The following is a 21,849-nucleotide window of genomic DNA, read 5'->3' on the forward strand; positions in this document are numbered from 1 at the left end:
GTACTTTATCAAGATTCCGGAGACATACCACAAAAGACTTCCCAAAGACAGAAAAATCATCCATGAACACCTCTACAAAGTCTTCCATCATATCATGAAAAATGACCATAATACACCTTTGAAAAGTCGTCGGTGCATTGCAAAGTCCGAATAGCATGCGTTTGAAAGCATAGGTATCATAAGGACAAGTGAATGTGGTATTTTCTTAATCCTCGGGGGCAATTAAGATCTGGTTGTAACTGGAATACCCATCTAAGAAACAATAGTACTCTTTCCCTGCTAGTCGGTCAAACATCTGATCAATAAAGGGAACGGGGTAGTGATCTTTCTGGGTAGCATCATTTAGTTTCCGGTAATCTATGCAAATTCTCCACCCGATCACTGTTCTAGTAGGAATCAACTCATTTTTTTCATTCCTTGCCATTGTCATACCTCCCTTCTTGGAACACATTGTACCAGACTTACCCACTTACTATTAGAGATTGGGTACACAATTCCAGGATCTAGCCACTTTATTACCTCTTTTCTCACCACTTCTTTCATCAAAGGATTTAGTCGACGTTGATGTTGTGCACTTGGTTTGTGATCCTCTTCCATGTAGATTCTGTGCATACATAACGCCGGACTAATTCCATGAATGTCAGCCATCTGCCATCCAATAGCTTTCTTTCTCCGCTTTAGGATCATCAATGTCGTTCCAACCTGTATTTCAGACAACTCTACAGAAAGTATAACAAGCAATGTTTCATTAGTACCCAAAAATGCATACCTGAGGTGAACCGGCGGTGTTTTCACTTCCAACTTTGGGGCTTCCTCAATGGAGGGTTTGGGTGTTGGCCCTAACTTACGCTCTAATGGTTCCACTCTCCGTTTGTAAGGCTTCACAAGTGCTAGATTCAGACATGTTTATATCTCTTGAGCCTCAGTGTCTTCATCTTTCTTATGACCTATTAACACTCTTCCTAAGGGGTCTTCGGGCACAACTAACTGTGACTCTAATATGCGATCAACCACAGTAATAGTAGATAACTCTTCATAAATAGAAGGTAATTTTAAAGCACGGTAAACATCAAATACCTCTACCTTATCATGTGACCTCATGGTTAATTGACCAGCTGCTACATCAATCAATGTCCTACCCGTGGCCAAGAAAAGACGTCCCAAAATGAATGGAACTTCAGGATTGGGTTCAAAGTCTAAGACCACAAAATATACCGAAAAAATCAATGAACCTACTTGCACTAACACATCTTCTACCACCTTCTCTGGCCTAGCAATGGATCTATCAGCAAGTTGGAGAATAACAGTGGTTCGTTTTGGACTACCCAACCCAAGCTTTAGATACAAAGATAAGGGCATCAAATTTATACTTTCCCCCAAATCACACAACCCCCGGGCATGAACACTTTTCCCAATTGTAATCTGCACAGTAAAACTACCCGGATCTTTTAACTTTTTGGGCAGTCTATTTTGGATCCTTGAGTTGCACTCCTCAATAAGTGCTACAGTTTCATATTTCGTGAGCCTCCTCTTGCTAGCCACAATGTCTTTCACGTATTTAGCATACTTCGAGATACCCTGCAAAATGTCAACCAAAGGTAGATTAATGTGAACCTGTTTAAGGAGAGAGAGAAACTTACCGAAGCGTTCATCTTCATTCTGCTTTTTCAGCCTTTGTGGAAATGGAGCTGGTAATTTCTTTTGAGAAACGGGTACCTCAACATTAGAGTTTTTTACTACCTCTTCCACCTTCTTTTCTTTGTTACTTACCTCAGTATCTCTCTTATTTGGAGCTAGTTCCTCTAATTGTAACCCACTTCTAGTACTTACCGCATGCAATTGTTTTGGGTTGGGCTCAGTATCACCGGGCAACCCACCTTGGGGATGCAAGTTCAAAGAATTAGCCACTTGCGCAACTTATTTCTCTAAACTCATTTGGGACATCTGAATGTTTCTTATGTTCTCATCTTGCTTATCTATCCTAGCATTTAATTTGGTCTATATCTCAGTCATGAGCTTTTGGAGTATCTCTTCATTGTTCATCCGCCCCCCACTTTTGGTGCTCTAGGATTTGAGCCTTGGTTAGGATTGAAGTATTGTTGCCCAGCCCCTTGAGAACGGTATTGGTTAACCCCTTGTGCGTGATTTTGATTTTGGTTACCACCCCATAAGAAGTTAGGATGGTTCTTCCAACTAGGGTTGTAGGTGTTACCATAATTTTGTTGCACTCCACCCTTTTGCACATTACCCACATAGTTTATGGAATCCGAGTTTGCTTCACATTGCTCGGTTTCATGAGTTCCACTACCACATACCTTACACCAATTTGCTGCCTGTTGTACCACATTTATCGGTGCCTGATTTAGAGCCATTTGTTTAAAATGTAATGTCATGTTATGTTGCATTGCATATAATTTGGCATTTATAGTAGTAGCTTGGTATACATCTAAGATCCCTGCAGCCTTTTGGGTTGGGGTTCTAGACATTTCCCCCTCATACCCTTGGTTCCCTTCAGAAAGTTTATCGAGTAAGGCGAAGAACTCTTCACTTGTTATGGTTAGGGACTGTCCAGCTGCTGCACTATTAAGAAGAGCACAAGCATTATAGTCTAAACCCTCAAAGAAAGTGTGAGCAAGTACCTCATTGGTTTGCATGTGGTGTGGGCAAGCATTCAACATTTGTTTGAAACGCGCCCATGCTTGGTACATGTCCTCCCCTTGATTTTGAACAAAGTTTATTATCTCACCCCTCAGCTTAGCGGTTTTCTTGGATGGGAAAAATTGACTCAGGAACTTTTTTGCTAGATCATCCCAAGTAGTGATGGAGTTTGGTGGCTCAGAGTCTAATCAATGTCTTGCAGCTCCTAACAATGAGTATGAGAACAAAGTCAACCTTACATAGTCTGATGAGACTCCAATTGGGATGTATGTATTGGTAATATCTGTGAAGGTCCTAAGATGGATTTGAGGATCCTCATGGGGGAGACCAATGAATTACTCATTAGAATGGAGGATTTGTACCATACTTTGCTTTAGTTCAAATCTACCCCCCGGTGGAGGTTTCCTAATATTGAATGCCAAATTGGCTGTAAGTGGGACTGCCACATCATGGACTGGTCTTGCGGGTACGACAGGCAGTACTCCTTGGTTATTCGGGTTCTTTTGGTTATTTATGTTTTCTGGGTTATTCAAATTGTCTTGATTATCATCATCAATATTTCCCAAAAAACCTAACCCCAATTCTCCATATCGTCCTTGATTCACCATTCTCCTGTGCTGGCGTAAAACTCTTTCGTGTTCGTTGTAAGGTTCGACAAGTTCTCCTTTTCGAGCCAGACCTGAAAGTCAAGTGCCTGCACTAAACAAGCTAAGATCAAGTAATTAATACCTGAATATTTTAATTGTAGACTTAAGAAAATTGAATATAAATCAATTTCTAGGTCCCCGGCAGCGATGCCAAAAACTTGTTTCTCCCTAGTATACACGCAAGTGTACATGGTCGCGCAAGTAATATATATTCTTTAAGAAACGAGTTATCGTTCCCAAGGGACTTATGATCAATTTATATTTAACACTTAATTCTACAAATAAAAGTAAAAGTAATCTTTTCAAGAGTTGATGATTGATTGTTAACTACTACTAATTATAAACTAAATAAACGTAACTAAATGTGAACGACTTTAAGATGATGTTTCAAGCAAGTAAAGGACAATTCTAGGGCTGCAGCACACAATGAATCTCATATATCATATTATTGGCTTAGAACGAATTTCAGTTGTCAAGTTACTGGTTTATAGGGCTACACACCTCTAGTCGCCTACTCCAGTTAGCTATCTAACTACATCGTTGAGCGGGCATAAATAGACTAACTAGCGAGCATTTATGTTTTATCCTATTTCGTAACCAAGCAAGTTGTTCGTCCGGGAGTCACTCCTAAATACAAATCACCTCAATCAAATGGGCCGATCGAGCTCTCTATACTCTCTGATCTATCTAATCCCTCCTATCTCGATTTTAAGATTAGACAATGTATTTATCTTATGGTGATCAAGCATAAAATACTAAAACAAGAACATAGAAGTAACTTATGATGACAACCAAGAATTAATTCATAAAGCCTTTAATAATCAACAATCCATTCGTAGCTACAGCCCCAGAACTATGGCGTTTTGCCACTCATGCTATTAGAAAACCATAAAATACAATTGTTTATGCGATTTCCGAAAAATAAAAGAGTTTAGAAGATCAAAACCTATTTCAAAAGACGAATCTTGCTCTTACGCACCAAAATAATGTTGATCCCTAACAATGGAACCCTAAGGGTCTATTTATAATAATTAGGGACAATAGAGTCGAAGTCTATTACAATTAGGAATCCTTTTTAATAATGCTTTTGTTGGAAACATCGGAACTAGGGTGGGGCGCCGCGCCCACATCGCGCCTGGGAGGCTGGCGCGCCGCGTTGCCAGTTCGCCCAAATGTATCCCCAGTAAGAAAAAACCTAGCATGTCGCGCCTGGCCTTCGCCATGTGACGCTGGGGCTCCGCGCTAGCATTTGCTCCTGGCCTCACTCGTCGTTTGTTAACTCCTTTTCTTCCTTGACTCGATCACTTCCTTATGAATCCTGCAAAATTGCTAATCATGTATGTTAGTATGCAATCACCGCACTCTTAAGCCAAAATATGCTAGTTAGATTAGTGAATGTCCTAAAACTTACGTTAAAGATGGGTAATTTGTAGTAATTGGGCATACAAATATGCCCAAGATCAATACATAAATACTAATTTATACTACAAGTATCGATCTCAAACCAAACAACTTATGGGCAAAAGTTACATGTTTAATGTATCCCGTAACAATACAATACTTATCAATTTAAACGAGATACATAAATAGTAATGTATCATGCACTATTTTTGTTTAGATATGATACATAAATTCAAATTTATACTAAATGTATCAATTACATACCAACTACCACACGATAATGTATCGATCTCAAATCTAACATCTTATGAGCAACAATTACTTATTTAATGTATCTAGTATAAATACAATACTTATCAATTTAAACGAGATACATAAATAGTAATGTATCATGAGCTATTTTTTTAGATATGATACGTAAATTTGAATTTATACTAAATGTATCATTTACATAGCAACTACCACATGGTAATGTATCGATCTCAAATCTAACATCTTATGGGCAATAATTATTTATTTAATGTATCTAGTATAAATACAATACTTATCAATTTAAACAAGATACATAAATAGTAAAATGCTAAGTAGCAAAGATATTCATGATGATCTTCTCAATATTTTCGACAATTTTGAATCAAAATTGAAAGGATCTTCAATAAACTAGGAGAAGAATTTTGAATCAAAATTGAAAGGATCTTCGATGAACTGGGAGAAGAAAGAATCTTGAATCTCAAATTTTTTGACAATCTTGAATCAAAATTGAAAGTATCTTCGATGAACTTGAAGATTCAAAAAGAAATCGTTTGTCCAACAATTCCATCACTTTGTATCCTTCATAACTCACCTCGCTTACCCAAAATTTTGACAAAAGTTTTTGAATCAAATCTGAAAGGTTTCTTCGTTGAACGGGGAGAGCAATTTGAAATTTTGAATTTCTTCATTTTGTTGGACTTTCCTCTGTATGATTGAGAGTAAGAAGAAACGTAAGCATAATTTATGAGATTTAATTAATTTTCAGATTTTATTCCTTTTTTAGCGCAACAGAAAGATTCTTCATATATTAGAATTAATGTATCGGGATGTTGAATTAATGTATCTGGATGGTGACTTATGTATCCGGAAGGTACAAATTTTAAGGAATTATTGTAATTAGAAAAAGAAGGATAGGATGTAATTTACTCTTTACACTATGGAATTTAGATAAGTTATATTATTTTTATATGACTGGACCAAGTGTGATCAAGTTCACTAATGAACAAACAAAATGAAACATGCTCAATATTTAAATTTTGATCAAAGTTGACTCGTATGTGCACAAAATAATGTTATATGAAAACATGAGAATAAATACATGTATAACAACTATCTAGTGACTACTGGTAACAAACAGATGGAATGAATCTAATTTGGATGGATTGAATATGAATTTAGAAAAAATGGATTAAATTCCAATTCCCCCATATTAGAAACTTATCTATTATTCTACTTCCTAGACCTAGACCATCCACAGCACAATCCAAACTAGAAATACTTAGAAATCAAACAAGCAAGCCCAATTTCAAATGGTATATTCCAACAGAAAAATAAACGGAAAAAAAACATAACTAGCTAACTTTTTGAAAAATAATTGCAAAACTATAGCAACATTAATCCACTATCATTTTATGGCATATAAATATTAGGCATAATACATAAATTTGTCATTTAACTTGGTCTCATTTCACATTTATGTCATCCATCTTTAGAGGTGCACAAGTATACATTTAAATTTGTATAAAGTTGAACAAGTAGACACTGAATCCTACGGGACATAATACACGTAGGATATCGCATAGGACGCAAATTGTCATGTAAGATGCCACGTAGGACGTATGTGTTTATTTTTTCAACTAATTTATACAATTTGAAGTGTCTACTCGTGCACACTCAAAGTTGGAAAATATAAATGTAAGTTAAAATCAAGTTAAAGAGCATATTTATATATTATGCCTAAATACTAATTTGATGTCCGTGAATCACATAACGATTGAACCCAAATGATTCCATCCCTACTTATTCTTAATATACTTAAATGAGTTATCTTCCATTATAACATATATAATTCATTCATTATTCATAACTATCCTTTATAAGTATAGGTGCAACATGATGTTATTTTCTTAGAATATGTAAGGTCCGAAAAAAATTTGATTTGACATGAAAAATGATCTTTGAAACGTCGAAGGGGGTGGGGATGGGGCGAGAGCCCATTGATTGAAGTAATGTGACACATGGCCATATTTTTTTAATGCAGATGGTAGGGGCGATTCAACTATAAAGCCACTAAAGTAATGACTTTAGGCTTCCAAAAAATAAGGCCTCAAATTTATTCAATGTTACATATAAATATAAATACAAATAATTATGAATCTATTGTTAGTATTAATTGAAATTTTCTTAATAGTTTGTTAGCAAACCTTATTTTTGTGGGTTAAATTTGGACACTAAGTCCGTATTATTGATTTAACCAAAATTGGGACATCCTCTTAATACAAAAAAGATAACCTGGTCGGGTCTGCCCAAAAGTGAAAATTTACTATTTTCTAAAAATACAATATAATTAAAAGGCGTAGACAATTAATTTGTTGTTACTTTCTCAATTTGTCTAATTCACTTCAATTTGAAATCAATAATGTTTAAATATTGATTTTGTAAGATTGTCTTCAATTATTTGGGGTATCTTCTTAGACATTTCAAGCTCAAACTAATTAGATTATCGAATAATTAAATTTTAAAAGACGGTATCTTAATTTTGAATGTGTTCTAAAGTGTAACAATCACTTCTTTCACTGATTTAGACTTATTTTTACAAATAAAAGTAATACGAAATATTATACAAACAAAAAATGATACTTTATTTGGCATACTCAATCAGACGAAATCTTAATCCTACTTTTAAATACTTCTAGAATAATTTGGATAGATTTGTGTAATAACTGGCTTAATTGAAAAAGTTTTAAAAAACTATAGTTAGTGGGAACTTAGCTAAACATTTGTAGTATTATGTGACGTACAATAACTTATATATGTCTATTCATATCTTACGAAATATACAATAAATGTTATATTTTCAATTGAGAAAAAATTAATTATCAAATTACAATTAACTACCATGTATTTTAAAAGTTATGAATATATTTATATATATATATATATTTAATTCGAACTTGATAAATGTCATGAATAATCATTCTTCATGCACTAAAAGAGTATTCACTCTATATACGACATAGTCCATAGTCTATAGTGGAAGAAGATGGAATCAGAGCCGCTTCTTTGTCATAAATGCTGCTTCTTTGTCATAAATTTTGATTTTTGTGCATAAATGTTTGATTCTTGAGAAAAAATCAAAATGGTTATTGCTTTAAAACTAAAATGTAAACTATCATCGTAAATTCTCATATTTTTCAAAAGTTTTTTTGTTTGGATTTGGTTATAGTAGATTGTCATATTTTTCAAAAGACTTTTTTTTTGAAGTTTCACTATGCATTTGATTATAAACTTTAGGTATTTTTGCATGAAAATATGATTGAATTTAAACTATTTTTATATTAAGTATATGTATTTGCAACAAATTTTAAAGTGATGGAGAATAAATTAACCATAAATAAAATATGAAGAAACATAATTTTATTGATAAAACAAATGTAGGTACAAATTTGTTAATCCCTTAGTCTTCTCTTTTAAGATTTCTTCATGATTTGAGGTCGTTAGTGGTGTTTGAGGGTCGTTAGTGGCGTATTTCTCAAATAAAGGAGGATTTAGACTTGATCCCATGAAAGGATTTGTGGATTTTCTTGAAGTACTATTTGTGAATTTTCTTGAAGTGTTTGATTATCAGGAAGAGTTTGACATATTTTGATCTCTTAATTGAAATATCCCAAGAGCTTATGCATATTCAAGATCTCTTCGAAAAGAGAATAGAGTTATGAGATATTTGAGATCTTGATCTTACGAATATTTCATGAATTTAAGAGATGCCTCTTTAACGAATTATAATACTCTTTTTATATAAGAGTAAACTAGGATTTAGGGTAGAATTATCTTTTTATATAAGCATAAGCTAGGATTTAGAGTAGAGTAACCTCCAAGAACTCCAACTGAAGTAGAACTCATCTTGTAAAATCCTACAAAATTTATATGTTAAACTTCAAAAATATTTGCCTGAAGTTTAGTCATCTAAGGGGTTGCTCCTTAGATGACGCTAGGGGTGTACAAAACTGAATCGAAAACCGAACCAAACTACAAACCGAGTCAAACTAGAAAAAAAGCCCGACTAGTGGTTTGGTATTGGAAAATAAAACCCGACTATATTTGGGTTGGTTTGGTTTTAACTAAAAAAAATCAACCTGAGACCAAGCCAACCCGACATTATATATGTAATTTTAAAATTTTATTTTATACATAAAAATATTTACTTTGATATAATTTTAAAATATTTCTTATACTATTTCATAGTTTTTATCTTTTAATATATTATTTCAAGTTTAAAACTTAGAATTCGGAATGGTCCAATAAAGATTATAGTTCATAGATGTTGATAATTATAATAAAACTTAAATCAACATCAAATTAATACTAATGCAAAAAGAAAAGCAATTCAACACTAAGAATGACAATAATAATGAATAGTTGTTCTTTAGTTTTACATTGGTTTAGACAACTAAAATACATAATCTAATTTTAATTTTCCTTAAATATTTAGTGATGTAACTAATAATTATTAAACTTATTTAGCATGATTTAGTACTTTTAAATTATGATCATTTTCATTAGGGAGAAGGGACAGATTTACCCCCGAACTTTAATAAATGGTACGTATATGCCCTCCGTTATACTTTGCATCCACATAAGCCCCTGCCGTCCAATTATAGGTACACATATACCCCTCTCACTAACGGACCCCTAATTTCTTACACGTGTCTTATTCCTATTGAACTACCCGTTTGACCCCTTTTTTTAACCCATAACCCAACTATCTGCCCCATAACCCAATACCCACCCAATTTCCTCTAAAAGAAATCCTAATTAAAACACCCAAATTAACACACCAAAATCCGTCCCTTTTCCCTAGTCGGAGGTCCCCACGTATCTCACATACCAAAACCCTAGTCGTCACCCGTATCCAACTATCCGCCGCGATTCCAGTTTGTCTTCGTCGATTCCACCTTGTCTTCGTCGAATCTATCGTGTGTTCTTCGATTCAACTTGTGTTCATCAAAGGTACCCAAATATCCCATTTGCTTTCATAGTTTTCTTGTTTTGCTGTTTTCGATTTGCTTTCATATATAGTAAATAAATCTGTTGTTGTTGTTTTTCCGGTAGTTTTCTTGTTATTTCTTTATTTATTGTGTAAAATATGCATTTTATAGTGAAAATCTTTCTAGGGTTCACTTTCTAGTTATTGGATTAAAGATATGTTTTTTTTTAGAGTGAAACTGAAGTACACTTTATAGGGTTTCACTTCCAGAAAATGAAGTTCACGTTCCAGTTTTTGTGTTAAAGAAATATTTTTTTGTTTGTATTCATGCCTTTATGTTGTGGACCTTTAGTTTATGATTTGTTGGTTTGGTAAAGTATAGTTTCAAATTCCCTTGACTTTGTCTACTTTATTCCATTACTTTGTCTACTTTACTCCACTATTTTATTTTTTGTTGGGATTTTTTGTTTGTATTCATGCCTTTATGTTGTGGACCACTTTGAGTTAATAAGAGATAATGCTTCTTTAATTGTTAATTGTGGACCACTTTGAGTTAATAAGAGATAATACTCAATGTTACTAATTGAAATTCTTAACTCAATGTGACTTAATTAACTAACTTGCCTACTTTAATCCTAATGTGACTAACTTACTTAATCCAAATGTGACTTACTTAACTAATTGACTTACTTAATCCTAATGTGCTTACTAATCCATATGTGACTTACTTAACTAATATGACTTTCTTAACTTACTCAATGTGACTAAATTAACTAACTTACCTACTTTATTCCTAATGTGACTAACTTACTTTAAGTGACTAACTTACTTAATCCAAATGTGACTTGCTTAACTAATTGACTTACTTAATCCTAATGTGCTTACTAATCCAAATGTGACTTACTTAACTAATATGACTTTCTTAACTTACTCAATGTGACTTAATTAACTAACTTACTTACTTTAATCCTAATGTGACTAACTTACTTTAATCCTAATGTGACTTACTTAACTTACTTATTTATGTTTACTAATTGACTTACTTAACTTGTTGTCTTATGCTTACTAATTGACTTTCTTAACTCAATGTGACTTAATTAACTAACTTACTTACTTTAATCCTAATGTGACTTACTTACTTTAATCCTAATGTGACTTACTTACTTTAATCCTAATGTGACTTATACTCACTGTTACTTAACTTACTTATTTATGCTAACTAATTGACTTTCTTAACTCAATGTGACTTAATTAACTTACTTACTTTAATCCTAATGTGACTTACTTAACTTACTTATTTATGCTTACTAATTGACTTACTTATCTTATTGTCTTATGCTTACTAATTAATTTGACTTACTTAATCCTAATGTACTTACTAATTGACTTACTTAATCCTAATGTGACTTATACTCACTGTTACTTATTTACTAATTAACTCACTTATTTGTGCTTACTAATTGACTTTCTTAACTCAATGTGACTTATACTCACTATTACTTATACTCATTGTTACTTATTTACTAATTAACTTACTTATTTATGCTTATTAATTGACTTTCTTAACTCAATGTGACTCAATGTGACTTATTTACTAATGTGACTTATACTCACTGTTACTTATGTTATTTCATAACTCTTTGTAGGTCATTAACGTGGTTGAAGTTACCATATACTTTCATCATGGTGGTGAGTGGCTAACCAGTCCATAACCACATTATGATAGAGGATGGGTGACTTATTGAAAAGGGTATGATCCTGACCTAATATCTTTTATTGACTTAGTGAATGAGTACATTAATAAGTTAGGTTTTGTTGGTGTGCAAGAACTTATTGTACTTGCTCCAACTGGGAAATATTTTGAAATAATAGGTGATGAGGGAGTTAGGACCTGTAACACCCCAGAAAATTTTTGAACTAAGACTCAAACCGTTCTTCGTAGTGAATGAGATTTTACCAAGGAATTTAAAATTTCTTAAATGTTAAGGTCACTAGATGTAGCACCTTGAGTTTCAAAAAGAATTAAATTGGAAATAGCAAAATCTGAAATTTTGCAAGTTATGCTTAAGTATGAGTTTTGGGTCGACTTCAAACAACCATAACTCCTAGCTCAGGATGAATTAGGTGTGCTACCAGATACCGTAGCGAAGATCTTTGAATTATCTTTCCAACGCCATGGATTTTTCTATGTTTCGAGGTTGGATGAGTGAGATATGGCCTTTTGAAGATAGGCTGTCCAGTTAAGGAAGGTTAGCCGAAAATAGAGAAGGGTATTTTGGTCTTTTCCTTACCCAATCAGATTTAATTCAATTTTAGTAATATTTTAAGGGTCTAATCCTATTAGGTTCAGTTTTATAATCCTAAAATTAGCCTAGGGTTTTAGTTGAGAGTTCAAGAAGAGACAAGAAGAGAAAAGAGGAGAGGATCAAGCGTTCGTCGAGATTCTTGCGTGTTGTAGCGGATTTTCGCCATGGGTTTGATCCCTAAGAGGTATGTAAGCTTCCATAGTGTTGGGTTCTTTCACCCACACGCCAATCATGATTTATTCAGCGTAATTTCGTTCTTGAAATTTATGGATTTAAGTTCTTGATGAGTTCTTGAAGTTTATTAAGTTTTGAAGTAAGATTCTGCTTAGGTCAACTTTAAACGACCATATCTCTTAGAATATTAAGAGTTACGTGAGCCATAACCTATCCAATTAAAGGTAATTGAATCTACTTTCCAACCCCACCAATTTCACGTCAATCCAATATCTGAGTAAAAAGTTATGACTATTTTAGTAACCTATACAGTGCTGTTACGAATTAGCCGACGGGAAAATATTGAAAATAATCGGTTTTTGTCTTTTTACCTCCAAGAAAACCATCAACGAATTTCTTGACTAATAAAAAGCTCAAAACAATCAGATTTTCATCTTCACTCATGAAAATCATAATTTTTGGCTATAGAGATTTTAAGAAACTAACTCGAGAATCTCAAGAAAGGTCTTCTTGATTGTTTACCTTCAAGCTAGGGTTTCAAGGCTTCTAATCAAGTTCTTCTTCAAGATTCTTAAAGATTCTTCAAGATTCTTCAATAATCTTGTTCTTCTAGGTATGTAAGGCTATCATAGTGTTGGACTAGTTCGTCCTCACACCCTACATCTACTTTCAGATCAGTAAAAGAGTAATCTAGGAAACTTTCCCTAGATTTGAGTATTCTTGAGATAAGTTGATTTTGAGTTCTTGAATTCACGTTTCTTTTAAAAGTTATATTCCTAATTATCGAATAGCTATATTGTTATTGAGATCCTTCATATCATGAATCATAACTCTTGAATTCATAATTCAAATTCAAGAGAGAGTTAAGAGTAGAGTTCAAGGAAGCCTTTGAGTTCAATTGTGAATCCTTTGAGATCAACTATCGATTTGAACTAAGTTTTGAGGAAGTAAGTCAGAGAATGAGAAGAGTCACATACATGAGTTTCATAATGTTATGTAGACCTACGAGTCAAGTCGTTCATGCCCATAAATTCCGCATGAACTCCAGAAGTTGAGTATCTTTGAGAGGAGTAGTATCTTCAAGTTCTAAGTCTTGAGTATTGAGTTCCTAATCCCCTTTGAGATTATATTTCTAAGCATGGGACTATTACATGTTACCCATAAAGTCTTTGAGTTGAATTGTTCATGCCCATAATTCCGCATGAATCCTATAAGTCGAGCAGTCTTGAGAAGAGAAGTATCTTTGAGTCTTTGAGTTGAGTCGTTCATGCTTATAATTCCGCACGAACCCTCTGAGTTGAGCATTCTTGAAATTAGTAATATCATTGAAGTTCTTGAGTTCCAAGTATTTGAGTTCTATCTATGGTTATTGAAAACCTTGCATTGAGTAGTTCATGTCCATAATTCGGTATGAACCATATTTTAAGAAGTCTTTTACAAACGTTTTAACTTTGTTTTAAGACTTAAGTTTTGAGTTCAGTAAAGAGTAAAGAGTAAAGTTTGAAGTCTTTTTCTTCAAAAGTATATGGGGACTAAGTATTCCCAAAGAGTTTATAAATGTTTTCACATTTAAATAAGAACGGAAACTGAGATTTCCAAAGGGCCTTCGGGCTAGTTTTCAGAAAAGAGTAATAGCTTTCTAAATGAAGCAAGCAGGGAAACTGAGATTTCCAAGATAGCCTTTGAGCTAAGTTTTTGAGCAATTATCTCAAATCAGCAGAAAGAAGTATGTTTTTAAAACATAAGAGCTAGTATATTTTTGGGAGTAGTATTGAGCACCGATATGGGGGAGAGTTCAGACAACTCACAGCCTCCATAAACCATGTAGCCACCATGGGTAGAAAAGGATCATACTTTTTAGATGAACCTTTTTCGAAATAGACTAGTGGATCCATTAGGCAGTTCAAGTTCTATACCTTTGGCCGGGTATAGGATGCGCTGGCAGCGTGAGGTAGATCGTTGTATCATCACTATAGCTCTTATGTGATAGTTGTCGGTTAGAGAAACTCCTACAAAAGTTATTGTATTTTTATATACATCAGTTTATTGTATTTTTATATACATTTCAGAGTTATGTTGTATCCTTGAATACACACAGATTTCACAACATGTTTTTAAACAGTTTGTTTCTTTATATTGCACTTGTTTTAAATTGCTTTATATTGAAATGAGTTCAGTCATATTGAGTTGAGTATTCAGAGTTGAGTATCTAGAGTTGAATATCATATCTTTGAGTCGAATATCATATCCTTGAGTTGAGTATCTAATCTCTGAGTTGAGTATCTTATCCTTGAGTACTTCTGAGTTGAGTAAGTTTGAGTAGTTTGGAGTATTCCTTGAGTTGAGTAAGATTGAAAAGAGGCAAGGATGTTTCCTTTTTATCAAGTTTCAAGCTTATGTTTATGTTTTAGAATTCCCCTTACATGCTCGTACATTCCACGTACTGAGCCATTTGGCCTGCATCTTCTCATGATGCAGACACAGGTATTCAGGATCATCAACATGAGCTTCGTTGATACATTCGAGAGTTCGAGTTAGCTATGGTGAGCCTCCTTGCTTTCGGAGGATTTCATTTACCTTTCAGTTATATCAGTTGTTAGGATGTCGTGGGTCTTATCCCAACTTCCATCTTTATCAGTTAGAGGTTTCATAGATAGTCAGTATAGTTGAGAAGTATGTATCATTTATTTTATTAAATGCTTTAAAGACTTAAGTTGTCTATTTTATGGCGAGTTGAATAATTTATTCTATTCAGAGTTTTTTTTTGAGTTAAAGCTTCCTATTTAAGTTTTATGAACTTTTATTTCAGTTTTTAAGCTTTGTATGCTTGAATCAGTTTTCCGCTTGTAGTCAGCCAGGATGAGGGTTCGCTTGGGGACCATCAATGGTCTTTGAGTGCCGGCCACGTCCAAGGTGTAGGCTCGGGTCGTGACAGGACCTTAACATCTTTTATCTCTACTGAGTATAAATCTATTCACTTGTTTGCTACTGAAGATTGTGAATTGTTTGTTGATGCAACTGATATTGTCATACATGATGGGTCATTTCTACTTTCACCAATTGTTAATGAGGGCACAGACTATAGTGAAAGTGAAGATGACAGTAATAATGAAATGGTGTTTAGTTGTTCAGATTATGATACAGATGAATTAGAAAATTTTGTTACTAAAACAAAAGGAATATAACTGATGGTTTGCAAGATTATAAGAAGATTGTTAAGGGTATGGCCTTCAAGGACATAGCTCAAGCAAAACAGTTTTGTAAACTTTAGGCTCTAGCTAAGAAGGTAGAACTAGTTGTGTTGAAGAGTGATTAAAAAAGATTGAGGTATACATGTGTTGTTGATGGCTGTCCGTTTTTACTTCTTATTTTTGGGGATTTGACCACTCCTCGAGTTAGTGTCAAAACACTTGTAGATCATATAGAGTGTGGAATAGCATATGATAACTCTTTAGTAGATTACTCAACAATAGCCTTGTATTTCAAAGACAAATTGCAAAGTGACCCCAAGTACAAAGTCAAAGAAATGAAGGCTGATTTACATAGAGTTTTTGAGGTAAATGTAAGTGAAGCAAAGTGCAAGAGAGCCAAAAAGGAGATACTGGAGAGTTTAGAAGGTAGCTTTGTAGACTCTTACAACAAATTAGAGGGTTATGCTATTGAATTGAGAAGTTGTAATACAGGGTCTGACATTGTGATAGATTTGTCTAAAGAGGCACTATCTAATGGTAAGAGAAAATTTCTTAGGATGTATATCTGCTTCAAGGCAATGAAGTTGGGTTTTAAGTCTGGGTTAAGACCACTTTTTGGGTTAGATGGTACATTCCTTAAAGGAAAAATTAAGGGACAGGTATTGTGTGTTGTTGGTCAAGACAATAATAACTCTTTCTACCCTCTAGCTTGGGCTATGGTAGATAAAGAGACTAAGAGGACTTGGACATGATTTATGCAACATTTGCAACATTCACTTGAACTTCAAAATGGTGAAGGACTGACATTCATATCAGATATGCAGAAGGTAATATTATACTATTAATTTGCAATTTATTTACCTTTGCTTGATACTGTGTCTTTTATTAATTTTAGTTGTTTTAATTTGATACTTAGGGGCTGCTTGAAGCAGTAAGGACAATCTTACCTGAAGCACATCAGAGATATTGTGCAAGGCAAATTGGTGCAAAAGATGGGGTAAAGGTGAGCTAAAAAAGTTACTATGGTGGGCTACATGGTCATCATTTATAGAGGAGTTTGAGGACCAACTTTAAGAGATCAAGAAAGTTAATGGAGAGGCTGGACAAGATTTAGTAGACAAGTATTCTCCCAAAGCATGGTGCAGAGCCTATTTAGATACAGTGTGCAAAAATCAGGTTGTTGACAATAACTTTACTAAATCATTCAATGCCTGAATACTTGAAGCAAGGTACAAGCCAATTATTGAAATGTTGGAAGACATCAGGGTCAAAATAATGGAGAGGTTGACAGCAAAAAAGGTTGTTGTGAGAAAGTGGAAAGATAATGGATTTAGTCCCAAAAGTGAGTTGTTGTTTATTGAGTATTTGAAGATTTCCAAGGTTTGTAAGGTGAGTGGCAATGGGGATAATGGCTATGAGGTTACTGAAGGTGCAGATAGACACATTGTCAACTTAAGAGAGAAAAATGCACATGCAGAACATGGGATCTGACTGGAATTCCATGTCCACATGCAATTAAGGCCATGGAGCACAAGAAACTAATACCAAAGAAAGAAATTCATTTGGTATTATAGTAAGGAGGCAGCATTGGCAGTTTACAAACACAAGTTACAACTTGTTAGGGGAGAACCATTCTGGAAATGTGATCCTTTACATGCCATTGAACCACCTGAATTGGTCAAGCTTGTTGGTAGACCTAAGCTTATGAGGGAAAGAGAAAAGGATGAAGTTGTTAAGAGGCAAGGAGTATGGAAGCAAACAAGAAAAGAAAAAGTGATGACATGTAGTAATTGTGGAGAACAAAATCATAATGCAAGAGGATGTGAAAAGGTAATTTTCATTTAATCTTTAATTTCATCAAATAATTATTCTATTTTACTATTTAATTCTATATCTTCTATTATGATTAATAAGGCAAAGTAGGGGAAACAACTTACTAAGAAGCAGGGGAAGCAACCTGCTAAGCAAGGAAAAGAATCTGGCAAGGGAAAAAAAGGCAGCTTAGGAGAGGTTTAGTTGATGAAGATGAAGCTTCTGAGGAAGACATCAACTGCACAGCCCCACAACCAACACAAGAAAGTCAGTTTGGATATGTTTCTTCTAGCAACTATTTTCCAGTAGCTGAGGATGATGATAAAGATCCTAGACTAAGGCCAAGAACAATCTCAGAAGAAGCTTTTCTAACAAGATTGAAAAAGAAACAGAACCCACAAGAACCAATTTGAAGTAGAGTAATATGCTTCAGAGGTGACAAATTTGGTGTTAGTGAACCTACAAATCTTCCCATAGGACCAACTGGCTTAACTTGGAATGGACAGGGTGTAGTTACTACAAACCAGCTACAAAAGTTGAGGTCAAGAAGGGGATGATGCTATTGTGTTGGTACTGTTTTGTATATGTTTATGTCTTTATTGATGTTAAGGCTAAACTTGTTTTTTTGCTATGTTTTGTATAGGTTGGTGCCTTAAATGATGTTAAGGCTAAACTTATTTTTTTGGTATATTTTGTTTAGGCTGGTGCCTTAAATGATGTTTTTGTGATGTTTTGGTTGTACTATAGGCTGATGCCTTTAAGGTTAAAGTTGTAGTTTTGGTACTCTGTTTTACTTCTATTGTTTGTATAGGTTGAGTGTATCAGCTAAAACTAAATGTCGTTTTGCTTATATATGACCAAGTGAATGTTATATATAGTGTCTTGTATCTGTTGGGTTCTGTTGATGTACAATAGTATTTTGTTGTGGTATACATTTTTTTAGACCATTTTCTCTGTCAATGATCGATTGTTGTGGTATACATTTTTTTAGACCATTTTCTCTGTCAATGATCGATTGTTGTGGTAAATTTCTTTTCCTTTTGGTTCTATATTGAACTGATAAGTAGATGATGATTTACACAGAGGTAAATTTATGGACTACTGTGATAAGATGATGATGATTTAAGAGGGGTATTTGATCGAATCCAAGAGGCATTCCAGAAATTAATGTGTATGTTGTTTGCAGGTTTTCAAAGAAGTCCAATTTGGCAATATTTTCATCCATGTTGAATGGCTTACCAAGTCCTAGATTTATTAGAGCTAATGGCAGTCACAGAGCTGGTGTTGTGAGTTGAAGAATCATCAAGCAGTCACAGCAAGCAAAGCACGATTTTTAAATTTAAGACTTCATGGATGATGTTAAATCGAGTTTCTAATGTTGTCTGATAAGTAATGAAATTTTTGTTCTCTTAAAAAAAAAGTTAGTTAGTAACTTTCATGTTGACAGTTTAATAGTGTCTTTGTGCAAGTTTAATAAAACCTGAAAACACGTTTCACAAACAATGGTAAGACAAGCTTTCATTTCATTTTCAGATTCTCTAAATTTAAGGAAAACATAATGGCAATACCAGAAAACTTATCCATCTTCAACATAATGACTAATATAACACAAATAAATACTACAAACTTTAAGGCAAAAGACACAAAATAATGTTCAAAGCCAACACTTGAAATTCACAATACGTTTGAAGCAATAGCTACACTAAATAATGACCAACATTTAAACATAAGATTCACTAACACATAGGAACAGTTGAAATAACTAACACTTGAAACTACAAATACTTGAAATAACTAACACTTGAAACTACAAATACTTGAAATAACTAACCCTTGAAACTACAATTCAACAACATATATTCCTCATGCTACTAGTTAATCACTTGAAAATAGCAACAACAAATACCACAAACACAGTAAATGACAATATACACAACATCTTCAACTTCAACACTTTAGCTTTCAAATTTCTTGATTTATTCACCTCGAAGGAGTTTAAACTCTCTAAATTCTCCAATTTTTTCTTCAAATTGTCTCTTTCAATCTTCACCGCATTCAACGACTCTCTCAAATTCTCAATTTTCAACGTAGCAACTTTCAATTTAGACTTCAATAAATTAACTTCAATAAAAGAATTTTCTGAAGAACTGTCTTCCCACCTCCAAAATTCACAATTTTCAATCTAATAAAAATAACAGAGAAGAACTCATAATCACCAAAATACAAGCACAAATCATATTAATTTACATTTAGCGAAAAATGTACCTTAGGTTTTGAACATCTATAAAATCTTCTTTCGGGGTTCAATGGAGTCCTTGAAGTCAAACAACGAGCCAAGTCACCACAAAAAAAAAGTCATTATCATGGAGTTACTAATTGAATCACAAGAACTTTCAGACATGGTTTTAGGTCTGATTTGAGGGAGACGACAGATAGATAAAAAATTGACTACAAAAAAATCGAAGAACACACGATAGATTCGACGAAGACAAGGTGGAATCAACACAGACAAACTGGAATCGCGGCGGATAGTTGGATACGGGCGACGACTAGGGTTTTGGTGTGTGAGATACGAGGGTGACCTCCGACTAGGGAAAAGGGACGGATTTTGGTGTGTTAATTTGGGTGTTTTAATTAGGATTCCTTTTAGAGGAAATTGGGTGGGTATTGGGTTATGGGGTGGATAGTTGGGTTATGGGTTTAAAAAAAGGGGTCAAACGGATAGTTCAATAGGATTAAGACACGTGTAAGAAATTAGGGGTCCGTTAGTGAGAGGGGTATATGTGTACCTATAATTGGAAGTCAGGGGCTTATGTGGACGCAAAGTATAACGAAGGGCATATACGTACCATTTATTAAAGTTCGGGGTAAATCCGTCCCTTCTCCGTTTTCATTATGACTTTGCAATATTTATTTTATATTATGATTTCATTATTATTTTTTATTGAATATTTTAGTATCATCAGTACTCATCTCATATTTTGTGTTATTTTTTTAAGAAACACCTTAGATAATTTTATTTTGGTTGGACTAAAGAATTATTTGGAGCACAAGTTAATTATATGTTTGTATGCAAACTTTATCGAAAAAATCTGAAAATCTGAAAAAATCTGAGGTTTATTAGTTTGGTTTGATTTATAAATTTAAAAATTCGACACAATGGTTTGGTTTGATATTTGAAAAACCCGAACCAACCCGAGGTTGAAAAACCCGAAAAAATCTGAATTTTATTAGTTTGGTTTGGTTTATAAATTTAAAATTTTTACACAAATAATTTAGTTTGATATTTGAAAAATCCGAACCAACCCGATTATGTACACCCCTAGATGACGCTATGCAAATGGGCTACACCACCAAATCACTTCCAGTGTAATGCTTGAGTTATTTTCCTTAAAATGCAATAGCTCACTTATATCATATTTATTAATAGTGAGTTAGTGGATAATCATTACTCTAGAATCTATATATACTAGATATGGGACCCCGTGCTAGCACGGGGCCCAATATATGTTACTGTTTCTATTTCAATTTATGTGGTACATATGAAATTTGAATCAATATTTTAGTATGTTTTTATATATTTTAAGTTGCTAATTATTTTTATTTAGAGTATGTTTTACGTAAATATATTATAAATCACAATAATTAACAAGTTAATATAAAAAGAAACTTATAAAAAATTCATTGACTTTTGAAATTTCATTTGTATCACATAAATCAGGTCAAAGCGAGTAATATATATGAAAATTATATAAAATGTACTATAACTTACAATAATTAGCAACTTAAAATATCTATATATCTACATTTCTCCCAATTTATGTGGTATAGATGAAATTTTAAAAGTTAACAAAAACTTTTTATGTGTTTTCAAATATTTTAAGCTATATTATATTATGATTTATAATACTTTTTACATAAAAATTTTATTTATATAAAGTATAAAATAAAAAATTGTAAAAATGAAAACATAAATGTCAGCACGAGTCCAATCTATGTTAATTTCTATGTTTTAATTATTGTAATACCGATTGAATTTGGAGAGCCAACTAAATTTTTTTAGAGGATTTTTTTTATAAATTTTAAGTTGTTAATTATTATAAGTTATAATATTTTATTTATTTTAAACCAATATATGTTTCTCTCTGTCTCAATTACATGACACATATGGAATTTGGAGAGTCAACTAAAATTTTAAAATATGTTAAGTTGTTAATTATTATACCTTATAGTACTATTCCGTCATTTTCAAATAAAATATGTAATTTTTTAATTTCAATTTATGTGTCATTGATATAATTACATATATTAAGTAATAAAGAATTAATGTCTAAATTATGTGACACCTATGAATTTTGGAGTGTAGATCAAATTAGTTATATGATTTTTAAAAAATAAAGCGGTTAATTATTACAATTTAT

At 33.2% G+C, this 21,849-nt stretch overlaps 1 protein-coding gene across 2 annotated transcripts in view; it reads right to left on the minus strand.

Moving 5' to 3' along the window:
* The window catches only part of LOC125855629 (asparagine synthetase [glutamine-hydrolyzing] 2), a 55,673-nt gene that overhangs the window by 931 nt on the left and 32,893 nt on the right, over window positions 1-21,849 (minus strand). The gene's annotated exons all lie outside the window — the stretch shown is intronic.

Source organism: Solanum stenotomum, chromosome 2, assembly GCF_019186545.1.
Source record: "Solanum stenotomum isolate F172 chromosome 2, ASM1918654v1, whole genome shotgun sequence".
In the NCBI taxonomy this organism is placed as follows: Eukaryota; Viridiplantae; Streptophyta; class Magnoliopsida; order Solanales; family Solanaceae; genus Solanum; species Solanum stenotomum.